The following is a 13,798-nucleotide window of genomic DNA, read 5'->3' as shown; positions in this document are numbered from 1 at the left end:
CTCCTGCTACACTGATGAGTAACCAGTGATGCCGAAAACGAGAGACGATGCCAATTGGGGATTCTTGTCATCTGATACACATTTTTTATTAAAATGAATTGAAATTCAGCGGAATATCTTTCAATATTCCCTGGAGTAATCTATTTAATTCCTGCCTGTATTTGCATGCAGGCAATCTTATATCCATCATTTACCCATCCCGCACACATGTCACACATTACTAATTATCAAGCACACAGACTGTGACGTAGGTGGCGTTCCAAGGAATTAAGTCGATGAGGTCAACTGCTTCGTGTGATAAAAATATTCTACAGGTGGGCAAAGTCGAGACTACTTCTGGGTGTGTTAAAATGATTTATATTGAAAGCTGGAGTATGAGAGTCCAGGATACGATGTCAGAGTTTTATCGGTTGATCGAAAGTGTTCCACCCGACTTATATGCATCACGGGTTCGTAGGCAGGTTATCGATTACATGTACCTCATTTCATTAAACAGTGGTTATTTTGCATTCAAATGGAACTTTCGGGCCATGACGAATTTCAGCCGACAAACGGCGCGGACTGAATTCATCACGTCAGCGCCATGGAACAAGCTGGCGTCTGGTAAGATTGATATATGGTATTTAGTTGTACCTGTTGACTTGAAAATTAATTGTGAGTTCATCGATTTGATTAAAGGATCTGTGCGGCGAGCCTGCCAGATTACATGCATAATTCAACATTGCGTCGCTGTTGCCTTTTGTTTCTGTTTTCAGCGCTGGGACGTTTAGTTGCGCTACGGTCCTTCGTACGTGTATGCATAGTAACGCGACGTTTCATTTGCTTGGAGGAAAGTCTTGTCTTGTCAATGTTACCTTCTGCAATGTGTGAGGACGATATGTTGCGCGGCGAAACTTTAGGGCCAAAAAGCCAAAACAAGAAGTATACAATTATTTTTGACGCGCCTTTAAAGAAAGCATAAAAAGGTCACATGTATACATATTTTAAATAGTTGTGAACTTATGGTACACATTTGCTGTATATCAGAATTATTACCGCATTTAAACATTATATATATATATATATATATATATATATATATATATATATATATATATATATATTATATATATATATATATATATATATATATATATATACTGAACTTTCTGATAGTAATGATAGTAGAAATGAAATCGCAAAATGCGCAGTTTCCTTGCCACCACGTCTGAACCCACTGTTTCGCGTATAAATTTGCTACTATAGAGTGATTAAAATATTGTAGAAGTAACCATTTTTTAGCGCAGATATCATTAAAGAAATCAATAACTGGAGACAGTTTTCTAGAATTACATCGAGTACAACTCTCCAAAGTGTGAATAATCCCCTGTCTGCTGTCAATGTCGAATATTTCTTCCTATAGTATTAGCTATTACCATTTCTATAACACACCTTCCTAGCCATAGTAAAATTATCATGTTGTAAACGTTGTAAATGATGTAAATGTTGGTGATATATGTAAAACGATATCGAGAAACCAGTTCCTCCTGTACGATTTTAGCAAGAACTTATTGAATAAAGTACAAAGGCTTTGTTTCCAGTTGTTCTGATTCGTCACTAGGATACTGAAACCAATGAGGACACACGAGTCCATGCGCGCATCGGACGCCGTTCATCAATCGTCAAATTGAATCTATTGCTGTCAGAGATCGTCAAAGCTTCATCGAGTTATTCTCACAGTCACAAGCACCCACAAATCGAAGTGGAATCGGTTCGGCACCACAGCACCACGAAGGAAAGGGTGCATAGGGAGTACACAATATTGAAATTCAAGTCCTTGCTGAAAAACGATCAGAAAGCATTCTCAATGAGAGAGCACTCTGAACGTGTTTTGACAAATTGTACATGTAGCGAAGAGACAACAGTTGCAGGGAGTTAGGATAATAGAGGATTATGGTAAGTATGAGACAGATGGCGCGCCCTTTGCAGAATAAACTTTAATTGGGTCAGTCCTCTTATTCTGTCGCGATGGACAATTTACGACCGTGGAAGATATATGTTCCCGGTTAACAAAAATTGTTCAAAAAAAAGTCAAATCGTCAGAATTTGACTTAAGTACCAGCTAGAGATAGTCAATGAATTCCGAATAATAATAGTATATTGTCGGTGTTTATAGTACCAGCCAAGCACTATTTTTGTTTCTGACTCTTAGCATTTAGCAAAAGTGGTGTGATGGTGCCATGCCTTTTCTTTTATTTTCGTAATTTCTTGTTTTCCTGACCTGACCACAGCAGCTACAAAGTTTCACTGTTTGTAAAATACGAAGGGATGCAACTCCACAAACACAAATTATTCGGTTTTTTTATGTCAGCCGTTTTGGCAATACTATGTCGAGGATTTTGTTGAACACGTCGATGGCGAAAACTTCGACACGCGTATTGACGAGATGTACAGACAAGCGACGACATGATGTGACATTATCACTTGCCTAAACCTCGTGACACGACGGGCATGATCTCAAATACGCACATGTGATTGCCTGTGATATTACCTGATGCAGTACTGCGACTGCGTGATGAGATATAACGGTATAGAAGGTACTGTGGGACGGAAGTGTGACCTCCTGTGATGTAATTTGATATGATATTATATTGTGATGCCGAACTGTTTTCTGACATTCATCAATGAGGCTTGTCAATGAGTTGATCTGGTTTTAAATGTGCAAAACTATGCCCAGAAATAGCAATCCATGGGCATGGTAAGGACAGGCATGAACAAATTCCAACGAGATCTTTTTGCGGTGAAATTGCCACCACATTATAGACAGTAATACGGTGTACGAATTGATAGTTATGCGTCGAGTTTCGCTCGAACAAACAACGCAACTGATATTGATACTGGCAGATCCACCAGCTGTAACTATTGGTGTAATTCTCAGCACTTTTTTTTCTGTTTGTAAAATGCAGTCGTGTCGAAATGCATTCTGCTTAACCTATCAACACACACATCCTTTATGCGTGGAATGTCTCAATGTTGTTGAAGACTGAACTTCAGTCAGGACTGAAATTCATTTATCAACTAAAATATTCCATATTGTAAACAAGGCATTGGTTCCACGGAGCTTTCTCTCTATGGACATTATAAACATGCATTTGACGTGATTTTGAAAGCTGAACAAAAACTCCAGTTTACAATAACAACACACGTATTATAAACTTGTGCAAAGATATAAACAGATGCAGCTTATTGATCTTTAATTAAGGACTCCATTTTTAAAATCGCACTACAGTACACACATATATAAAAATAGTAACTAAAGGTGACTGAACGGGTCTATAACATATTATTGCCTAGGGGTTTGGTATCTTTCAAAATATTGCTATTTATCATATGATTGATCTGTAATTGATTAATGTTCTGCTCAGAGTTGCCCAGAGTTTTCGCGGGGAATGGATCTAGATAACTGGGAAGGCTAAATAGAATAAATATTACAGAACGAATACAATTCGTGGTGCGAAATCTATTCGATACCGAAAAGAAAATATCATGATTTAAAATAAAGTAGCTTTTACTATAAGAGGGCTCACTTTCAAATCCATGGTTAATCAGCAGCCTTTGTTTTTACTGATGTTCTTTATACACATTCCTTTACGTGATACGCTGATGAAGTTGCATCAGCCTTCAAAAACTTGACAAAATCTTGCTTCTCATTCATGTTTTGACTTGTAGGTCGAAAATTATTCAGTTGTCAAAATCTAAGTCTTCGTTCGTTGCCAATTTTTGATAATTGCTCTTTGGCGACACCGAGGTAAGCATTTGTATACAAGTTGCTATTGATTTCGACTCATCGAAGAAAAAAAATGTAGAAAAGGGTACAGCTAATGGGCCTTTAAGTCAAAGGTTTGATTGACGGTCTCCCCGTCTTTTCACATGAAGCGTTCAGAAGCAAAACAAAGTGAAATGAAGCTTTTGTCATTTGCATCTATAACGCATCACCAAGCTGGGATTACATGGATGTGCACGTCAACAAGATTGAGCAATTGCACTTTTTCTCAATGTGTAATCAATATACACGCATGTCAATGTATTGTCATACACACTCATGCCAGAACAATTGCCGTCCTCGGGTACTTTTCAAAACAAAGGCAACTGAATGGAACATGTGTTCCGTGTTAGGTTTAGCTTTCAGACTGGTTGATAGAGCGTCCGATTTGTTTTTCTCGTCAGCGAGAAATGTTATTATGGCGTGCCATCCGAAAAGTATTGTTCAATTGGTTTATCGAACGTAGCGGTCGTCAGCGATGGGGATTGAACGTTATCGTACTACGTGAAGAAAGGCGTATTAAATATTTAAAAACATGGATACTCGGCACTGTTGGACATTTTTAAATACAGAAATGTTACATCATGTCTCCATTGAGATTGTACTGCCCAGACAACAACAGAATAGTGGCTGGCAAGCGAAATACGTGTTGTGTCCCGTGCAGACCGCCCGCACATCTACTTACTAGCAATCGACACTCAGCACGCAACGTGTCCGGCAACCAGTCTGAAAACACATGACTACCACAGCAAATGAAGGCCAAACAACCATAAGGTGGCCAAGAGATACCTTTGAATGTGGCCTTTGGATGACTTTCATCATACATACGTCTGCAAGGGGTATCCTGCGTCAATGTCATGATTACCCTTTCCTTCCCAAGTTCAAGCGCAACCTTGGTACTCTCAATACTGATAAACATACATGTAAATGAACACAGTCATGGATCTACATACAGGTCAAACTGTAAGTCTGCAATTGCAACCTGCTATCACGGCATTGACTTTGAACGTATTTACTAATGCTAATGCCTGTAACGTTTGACATAAATGAAGCACGTGATAAATTCTGATGTAATTTTGTGGGGAAAATGAACAAATAATGCATAAATTATGAAGTGAATCCGTAAAAGTACAGTTCCATTATCGATATGAAGTAAAGGATGGAAGTTTCATTTCTCTGTGGAGTTTCTGGAGACAAAACTACTTAAATTAAGTAAAATAAAATAAAATTAAAATACCTTTATTGTTATGTTTCACATTACTCATACATGTAGCGTCTCCCGCTGTGTCATCCGCCATTTGACTCGTTGCTACGTAACTCGTCAAAATACAGACTCTACACTAACACGCGACGATATATCTGCCAAACCTCGTTTGAAAACTGTAAATATTTTCATGACAACATATCTCATGGTCTGACATTCTTCCATGCTGTGCCATAGACTGTTCGTTCTGATTGAGCAGTGAAACTGTGACGGCGTGTGTGTCTCAAGTGATGGTTGGAGAGGAAGCAAGTGTCAAGCCTGTCGACTTAACGCGGCATTCGTTGTGTTAATGTCCTGAGACCCGATGGAGATTTTCCTTTGCTATTTCTACGACTCCGAGATATTTCACAGTACACCGTCCAGGGAATTTGAATAAAGCCGACTTATGATGACGTAATGAGTACAAAACGTGCCCTCATAGGGGACAATACCGTCGGGATTTTCACGAAAAGAGCATGCAACTGATGCAATTTATTGAGAATCAATTATACAGAGAATTATTCGATACACGAGCAAATTTCGTCAACTTTCAATGATGGAAATATTTCGGGTATATTCTTTACATTGATGACAGAACGTCATAGCTTGAGACTACTGAACGCCGCGCGTGGCATTGTGCTCCATGTGAATTTTCACTCGCAAAACTTGAGATCTCTCTTGAGAGAGGAATAAACCTTTATCGATTCCTTTCAACGAGTGAGTACGTTGTCGATAGTATTGAAAGTGAGAAGGGAATTTAGAAAGCTAAATAAAGGTATAAAAGGCGACAAATTGCATTAACTGTTCATTATTCGTTACCCCCGGGACGTTTTATTTCTCTTTATTTACAAGAAATCAATTGAAAAACAGTGAACCGCGATTTAGGTGTGAATGTAGCTGGCGACATGATCTTACTTAAATAGCCTTGCAGGGAATCGGCAAAAGACTGGCGGTCGTACAAAATGGCTTCCTGCTTGATTCAAACGCATTGTTACTTTCAAAAAGGTAACCTCTAGCGTAGAGACACGCGTCACGAGATGATGTTATGCGTCTACAAATGTGAGACGGTTGAAACGTATAAGCACGTACGCCTGCCCCGAAATCTGCTATGTTAGATTTCAGTGTCACTTAACTTCTTGTCTGTTTACTGTAATTGTCAAACTACAATCGTCCATTTTGAACTGCCCGCGCAATTATCCGACATTCGATGTGGCGCAAAACATCCTCGCCAAAGCATGCAGATAGTAGAATTCAAAAAATGGACAATTTTTTATCCCTCTGTGTTTCCATGCCCACCCTTTCCATAAGTATGAATTGTCCGAAATTTCTTACTTATTATCGTTCTTACTGTTCCTGATGAAAACAAGCTTTCATGACCACATTTACACATTTAATTGTTATTCGCTTATGTATCTAAACAACAATGCCCCTCCTGGGCCATAATAGACGAAAGCAAACTCGCCGATTAATACATTGTGGGGTGCAAAGTTTGCTTGAGTGCATTATAGGCTGGAAGGGGTACATTATTGCAATTATTTCATAGTTTTGGCAATGCCAGTGAATTTGTAGATGTAGAAAACATCTGGGGCCACAATGCTTGATAATTGGATACATTATAAGTAATAATCTGAGGGTGTGACGTCTCAAGTGTCTCTGGTATTGACAAAGCTATAATATATAGATAGATTTGAGTTCGCGATCGAGGATAAATAGAAGGAACCGTAGCATATAACACTACCCACTGGAGTGGTGTTCGCAGTCTAATTTCGCCGCGGACCGAGGTATACCGAGTCATTGTATACATTTGCATAGTTTTCGCATATTATTACGGTAACCACTTCAATACGCTCATGACATTCTATCCATAACGATTTGATACCATTTTTTCAGGCATCAGCAAATTAAAGTGAGCACCATCCTATTCGTCATGAAAATAATTTTTAATGCTGGAATTTACTTTAAGATCTATATACTCGGAGAAATGGAGTAGCTTTCCTCGATAAAAGTGAATTGTAATATCTTTATTTTTCGAAATTTTGAGCTAAACTTCGGGAGGATATTTGTCCGTTGCCATAGCGGGCAATGACCCTTATGATGTGTACAGTATGGACGGAGAAACCGTTACATCGAATACATTCACACACGTATACTTTTCATTTTGCTTTCAATGCATGCGTGAAATTAGTGAGGGTACCTATAAATATGAATAAAACATCGGAGAGAGTAACCGTATGTCAAAAAGAAATAAAATTGTGTAAGGTAAAATATCTCTTTTTATTCGAAATATGCAATCTACTGGTCAGGAAAATACGTGTAAAACTTTACACAAAAAACTCAAATACATATGTATGCACATACATACATAGATACTACCTACCTATCTTGTACCTACCTACCTGCCTCCCTGCCTGCCCTCCTACCTACCTACCTAATATATAGATACAGAGATAGATACCTAGATACATACCTAGATACATACCTAGATAGATACATAGATACATACCTAGATACATACCTAGATAGATACATAGATACATACATAGATACATACCTAGATAGATACATAGATACATGCATAGATACATACATACCTAGATAGATACATAGATACATGCATAGATACATACATACATACATACATACATACATACATACATACATACATACATACATACATACATACATACATACATACATACATACATACATACATACATGCATGCATGCATGCATGCATGCATGCATGCATGCATACATGCATGCATACATACATACATACATACATACATACATACATACATACATACATACATACATACATACATACATACATACATACATACATACATACATACATACATACATACATACATACATACATACACACATGCATACATACATACATACATACATACATACATACATACATACATACATACATACATACATACATACATACATACATACATACATACATACATACATACATTCATACACACATGCATACATACACACATACATACATACATACATACATACATACATACATACATACATACATACATACATACATACATACATACATACATACATACATACATACATACATACATACATACATACATACATACATACATACATACATACACACATACACACATACACACATGCACACATACATACATACATACATACATACATACATACATACATACATACATACATACATACATACATACATACATACATACATACATACATACATACATACATACATAGTACATACATACATACATACATACATACATACATACATACATACATACATACATACATACATACATACATACATACATACATACATGCATACATACATACATACATACATACATACATACATACATACATACATACATACATACACATACATACATACATACATACATACATACATACATACATACATACATACATACATACATACATACATACATACATACATACATACATACATACATACATACATACATACATATACGGCTTATCATCAAGCTCGCATATAACTTTTGATCACGCTTTCACCCGTCTATGTATATTTTACATCATTGTTAGTTGCAATATAAAGGGAAGGACAGGAACGTTTTAAAACTTTCATATTTTCACGTAAACCACAACTGAAAAAATTATAAAATCTGCACCATCCTCGATTTTTGTGGGCTTTGCTACTGTAAGTTTGGGATCGGCTTTTTAACAAGGAAAGATCGAACTATTAGAAGCACATTTCTATCTGTATCCAATTCGTGCAAACAAAGTTTTCGGATTGAATCCTCTAACTTTGATTGATTTGATGTTCTGCGTAATGCACCATATGACAATAGCCACCCCACAAACCATTTATTGCACACGGTACAGCAGCCATGTTTTTGTGGTTTGCAATTAACAGAAATAGACTTATTCAAGATATATTCTTTTGACCATGGCAAATCGACACCAAATTATACAGTAAGTTTAAGCTTGTTCCATTGTGTCGAGTATTAAATATATTTGTATGCATCACGCTATCATATTGAAATGAATAATTAATCAATAGTTATACAATACGTCATCAATATTACTTCATAATCCATCAGAGTAGTGATTCGTCTTCATCTATCATTTTTGGTCCTTTCGGATGATGTCCTCTTTTAATCATCAATGCTGCAAAATCTCTTTACTCCCTTGATATATCACGGTATCGCTATCGCAACAACTTGGAAATTCTATTCTTAAACAACTATATCAACAGATTAAAACTCATGAAGAAAACTTGAAGGTATACCGTCACCTGTTCCAATTTTGCCACAGTTGCCATGGCAAAAGAAAATCAAACCAATCACAGATTTTAAGCGGGTGGCCGCTTTTAAAACAGCGCCCTCACATGGGTACTTTTAATATCAAGGAACGCCCCTTTGACCATATATGGACATATTTAGACCATATATGGACATATTTAGATTACAGGTGACTGTATACCCTTAAGGGCTGGTGGCAAAAGTTGACTCTTGGAAGGCACAGTATACTGCTTGAAAGTTTCCAACTGAAACTGAAGTTCTCACAATGGAAGCTCAGAACTGAAAGAAGGTGAGTGTGTTTTTAAACGTTTCCTTTTGCGACGATATCGACTACCTACGACATCTAAAAAGGATAGGGGATGATGCGATGGAAATATCAGGCTAATCAGTCTGAAGTTGTCTACATCCGAAAGTTTCAGTTCGAATGACGTGGTTATCATGACCTCTTTCATTCGCTGTCAATGCCACTTGCAATGATAAGACTCAAATACCTTCCATCATGATAACAAATGAATTCTATCAAATGTCGTGTTTCCGTCTTTGTAATCGAACCTTCAATCAAGTTTAGGGTAAACCCAAACCAAGTTCATTACATCATTTATCTCATTTCAAAAATAACTTTTTGGGTATGTAGCCCTGCAATTGCTAGAGAATTATATACCCATCAGTTAATATAATAATGCAGTCGCAGCTTTGAAAGGGGAGAACTCATCCCCCCTCTTTTTTCAGTTGACATTTGTGAATATGGACATGCATACGTGAACAGAGTATATTTGTTACGGTAAAAATATAATGTTCCTTTGAATATAGAAAGTATAGTCAATTAAATATCGCACATTATTCTCGCTTCAACATCATTGTAAAGATACTGTTTTAAATTAGCTATAGAAATGTCGTCTGGTTGAGCAATGTTCGGATGGATTCTTTTGTAAACTGTACCCTGCCGATCCGAAACAACCATTTGCTAAAACGGGAGATGGTATCTTTCCCTCTTAATCAAGAATTCCGCCTTTTTAATTTATTAAATCGATTAAATTTATTAATAATGGTTGTAAAATGATTGAAGCGCGTCTACTTAGTTTGATTTCAAAATAGCGCATCTGACACAACAGCTTGTCTAGAATGGATTATCCTGCTATGAAAATGTTATTTCCAGCCTTCAAGCTATGTAGTATGCACGTACGTATTTGCTCGTCATGCGAACATAAGATCACGTGGTCTAAGCATGTAGTTGTTGCATGTACATGTATGGCTGTTTAAAAAAGTGAGAATTTGAGAAGTGTTTTCTGATACTGTAACAGCATTAATACTTTCTTCAATTAGACGCGCAGTCAAATTTAATATTTTGTCCCCAAAGGGAAGAAGAAAAGTATATGCGGAGGCGATCTTTCTGAAGAGGGACAGGCTAAGTTATGGCTAAGTTGCCATGATGAGCTGAATGATACTAGTACCATAAAACAAGTAAACATCGCGATATTTTACTTCAGATACAGCATATATATCAAGGAAGGCATCTGTTGCTGTCAGTTTCATTGTTCAATGTTAATAAGTCAGGAATGGTGACCACTACGGACAGGTATTTCTACCAAACTATAGTAGAGCATTTACCGGTTGCCACTGACCATGTTAAAAAGGTAGCTACTCAGCAGCGTGTAGGCCTATATGAGCTGTCAAATCTCACGTGATTGCCTGAAAGTGACCACTTATCAGCGATCACGTCCCTGCCAGGATGACCATCAAGGCAGATTTAGTTATATTACTAAAATTAACGAAGATTTGCCTGCTACACATATGAATACATTCCTTGAGCTCTGAAAGAACAGAATTGCTAGTTCAGTGTGTCCAAGTAGACACGATTTCGGTTAGCAGTTCACAGTGTTTAGTCAATAGTAATGTCGTCGTCTATTCGAGTGTATGCTATACAATGTCTACATAAGTTTTGAACAAGCTGATGATATCCCAGTGTAGCTGACATGATATAGCTCAGTCACTTCCAAAATATTCTAGTCTGTATCGACATTTATAGTAAACAACAAATTTGAGCACCTTCATTCAACCTGGAGAAGTGAATTTATTTGTAGAATCACCATACTCCGTGCACGATTCGGGAAGGTCCCACCTGGGTCAAAGGTCAAGGGGTAGGCGGGCCCGCAGTTCTTTTTTCGTATACTTGAGAGAAGTCGCTTTTCATCATATGAGATGGATTACACATGTTATATTAAAATTGAATTCAGACTGTCTTTTATAATCGAGTAGTACCGAGGCGTCATCTGTCAGTTGTGTGAGCGTGCGCCGCTAAACGAATGCAAATTAAACGTACTTTGGGTTTTTTGTGTCAGAATATGGGCGCTCAGCACCATAACCACTGAACTACAACTCCTAAAAAATGATGGTACCATGAAATGTTTAAAGCTGAATATTATGTAACTAGCCGTGATCGACTTACGTCAATAGATCTGTATACACACTGTATTATAAAATTGAAACGTTAAATACAGACATCGTAAAAATAACACTTTATTTGTCATATTTCTCCAATTAAACGATATAATGTTATCTAAATAAATCATCCTACCACGTGAAATATAGTTGTTTTATTTATCCTCAGGGACCTCATCTACAAAAGCAAATCATCGCAATTATGAGTAGCTATGAATATTTTACACACTGTAATTATTCGTACTTTGTCAGTACAAGACAAGTAACTGTCCGGTACAATAGGCAAGGCTCCAATCGAGTGATAAATAAAATAACCGCTACTTCCATATATGCCGCACGCATGGAAAGGAGAGCGAGTCGAGCGGGTATCGACCCGTAATTACAATGACATGCTTGTGAAATAGCACGTAAACAGAAAACAGGAACCTTTAATATTGTGAAAATTCGTACAGGTGTGCTTGGCGGTGTACTTATAGGACATTGTATTTAACAGGAATTCGAGATGTGTCTAGGTATCGCAACATGTGAACAGCAAAGCTACTGTAAGAGCAGAAATTGTAACTGATGCAGCCATTCACATTCCTAGGACTGGCTAAGGGTTGATTAATAAACGCAAAATGCTAGACCGCTGTGCAAAGAATATACGTTGTGTGTATTGTAGCCAAAATTGGACAATTAATTCCGACCTTACCTGTCGATTTGCTTGAAAAGTAATTTTTCTGAGAGGTACGGTCCACGCTATCGACTTTCTCTCTTCCCGTGTCGCTCCCCTATAGATACCAATGCGGGATTGAAATTTGACGAAGAGACTCGCCGCGGGTAAAGAACCAACGATACACAGATGAGCACTACCGATTTGGGTCTGTCGATCGACGCACCGATCTTCGGTCACGAAGCAGCAGGTACGCTACGCTGGTGCTCTGCTCTGGTGACAGTCAGGCGGTCAGTCGGTCACTGAGCTCTGCAAAACAAAAAACAATGACATTCCTATAGGATCGACCTTGGAATTGTATCCTGATACGGCTCGACATTGGAAAGTTCAAAGCTGCGGCCGATGTATGTATACAATGTAGGCACTGCATTGCATCTGGTGGCTTTTCCGAACCTGTTGCCATCTTTTTCAGAGAGTTAAGGGGTCCCAAGGACTCGCGATGATATTTAACTCGATACAATAACGTACAATGGGTGGTTAATGCTACCACATCCGATTTTGTTGTTATCACAAAGACTCAACTGTTTCGTTGACTTGAAAATCATCTTAAAATACTGGAATAAAGTCCCATGAAGGTTGTAAGTGGAATGATTTTGTTCTTTTGAAGATGGAAAACCGCAATATATAATTTGTTTACGGTTGAAGGCTATGGTCTCTACCAAATATGCTCGTAGTTTGTCTAACGAATATGTGTTTTATTTGCATAAATGTAAAACAAGCGTCATCACATCCTGACAAAAGAGCCAAAATGCAACGTCACGTTTATGTTGTCTTTATCAGAGTTCGTATGTAGATGATGTGAAAGCTATACAGTTTATGTGGCAACCACTCTCTCAAAGACAGCCAGCTTCGGATCGGAACGGCCTGAACCACTATCATTTGGAATATTGACATTTTCTGGTACACCTGGGGCAACTCACACCATACATTTTAACTCAGGGACAAGGATGGGATCTCTGAATTCCTGTTTCGCATCTAAACCCACGCGACATTAAAGCCCATGAATACAGACTTTGTACCGCCCCGTTTCATACACATAGTTGCAATGCGATAATAAGTATAAATGCATTTTTTTTGCATGGAAGAGAAACAATTCACATTGTGACGAAGGACAACTTTTGCGATTATGCGATTCTCAGAACTCCCATGAAGGAAGAATCTAAACTGCTTTTTATTCGGAATGCGTGAGGCTTGTTCTGTAATTCAGTAGCATTAATGTCACTGTATACGCTCAACTCGGCAGTCCGGAGGTCTGCATGATGGAAAGCAGG

At 37.7% G+C, this 13,798-nt stretch overlaps 1 protein-coding gene across 7 annotated transcripts in view; it reads right to left on the bottom strand.

Moving 5' to 3' along the window:
- Nucleotides 1-13,798, bottom strand: part of LOC139120121 (neuronal acetylcholine receptor subunit alpha-10-like) — a 218,035-nt gene that overhangs the window by 42,691 nt on the left and 161,546 nt on the right. For all 7 annotated transcript variants that reach the window (XM_070684220.1, XM_070684219.1, XM_070684221.1 and 4 more), the window contains one exon: nt 12,507-12,776. The gene's annotated coding sequence lies outside the window, so the exon portion shown is untranslated. The remainder of the gene's footprint in view (nt 1-12,506; nt 12,777-13,798) is intronic.

The sequence above is a fragment of the Ptychodera flava genome, chromosome 20, assembly GCF_041260155.1.
Source record: "Ptychodera flava strain L36383 chromosome 20, AS_Pfla_20210202, whole genome shotgun sequence".
Taxonomy (NCBI): domain Eukaryota; kingdom Metazoa; phylum Hemichordata; class Enteropneusta; family Ptychoderidae; genus Ptychodera; species Ptychodera flava.
This window is presented reverse-complemented; position numbering and strand designations above follow the sequence as displayed.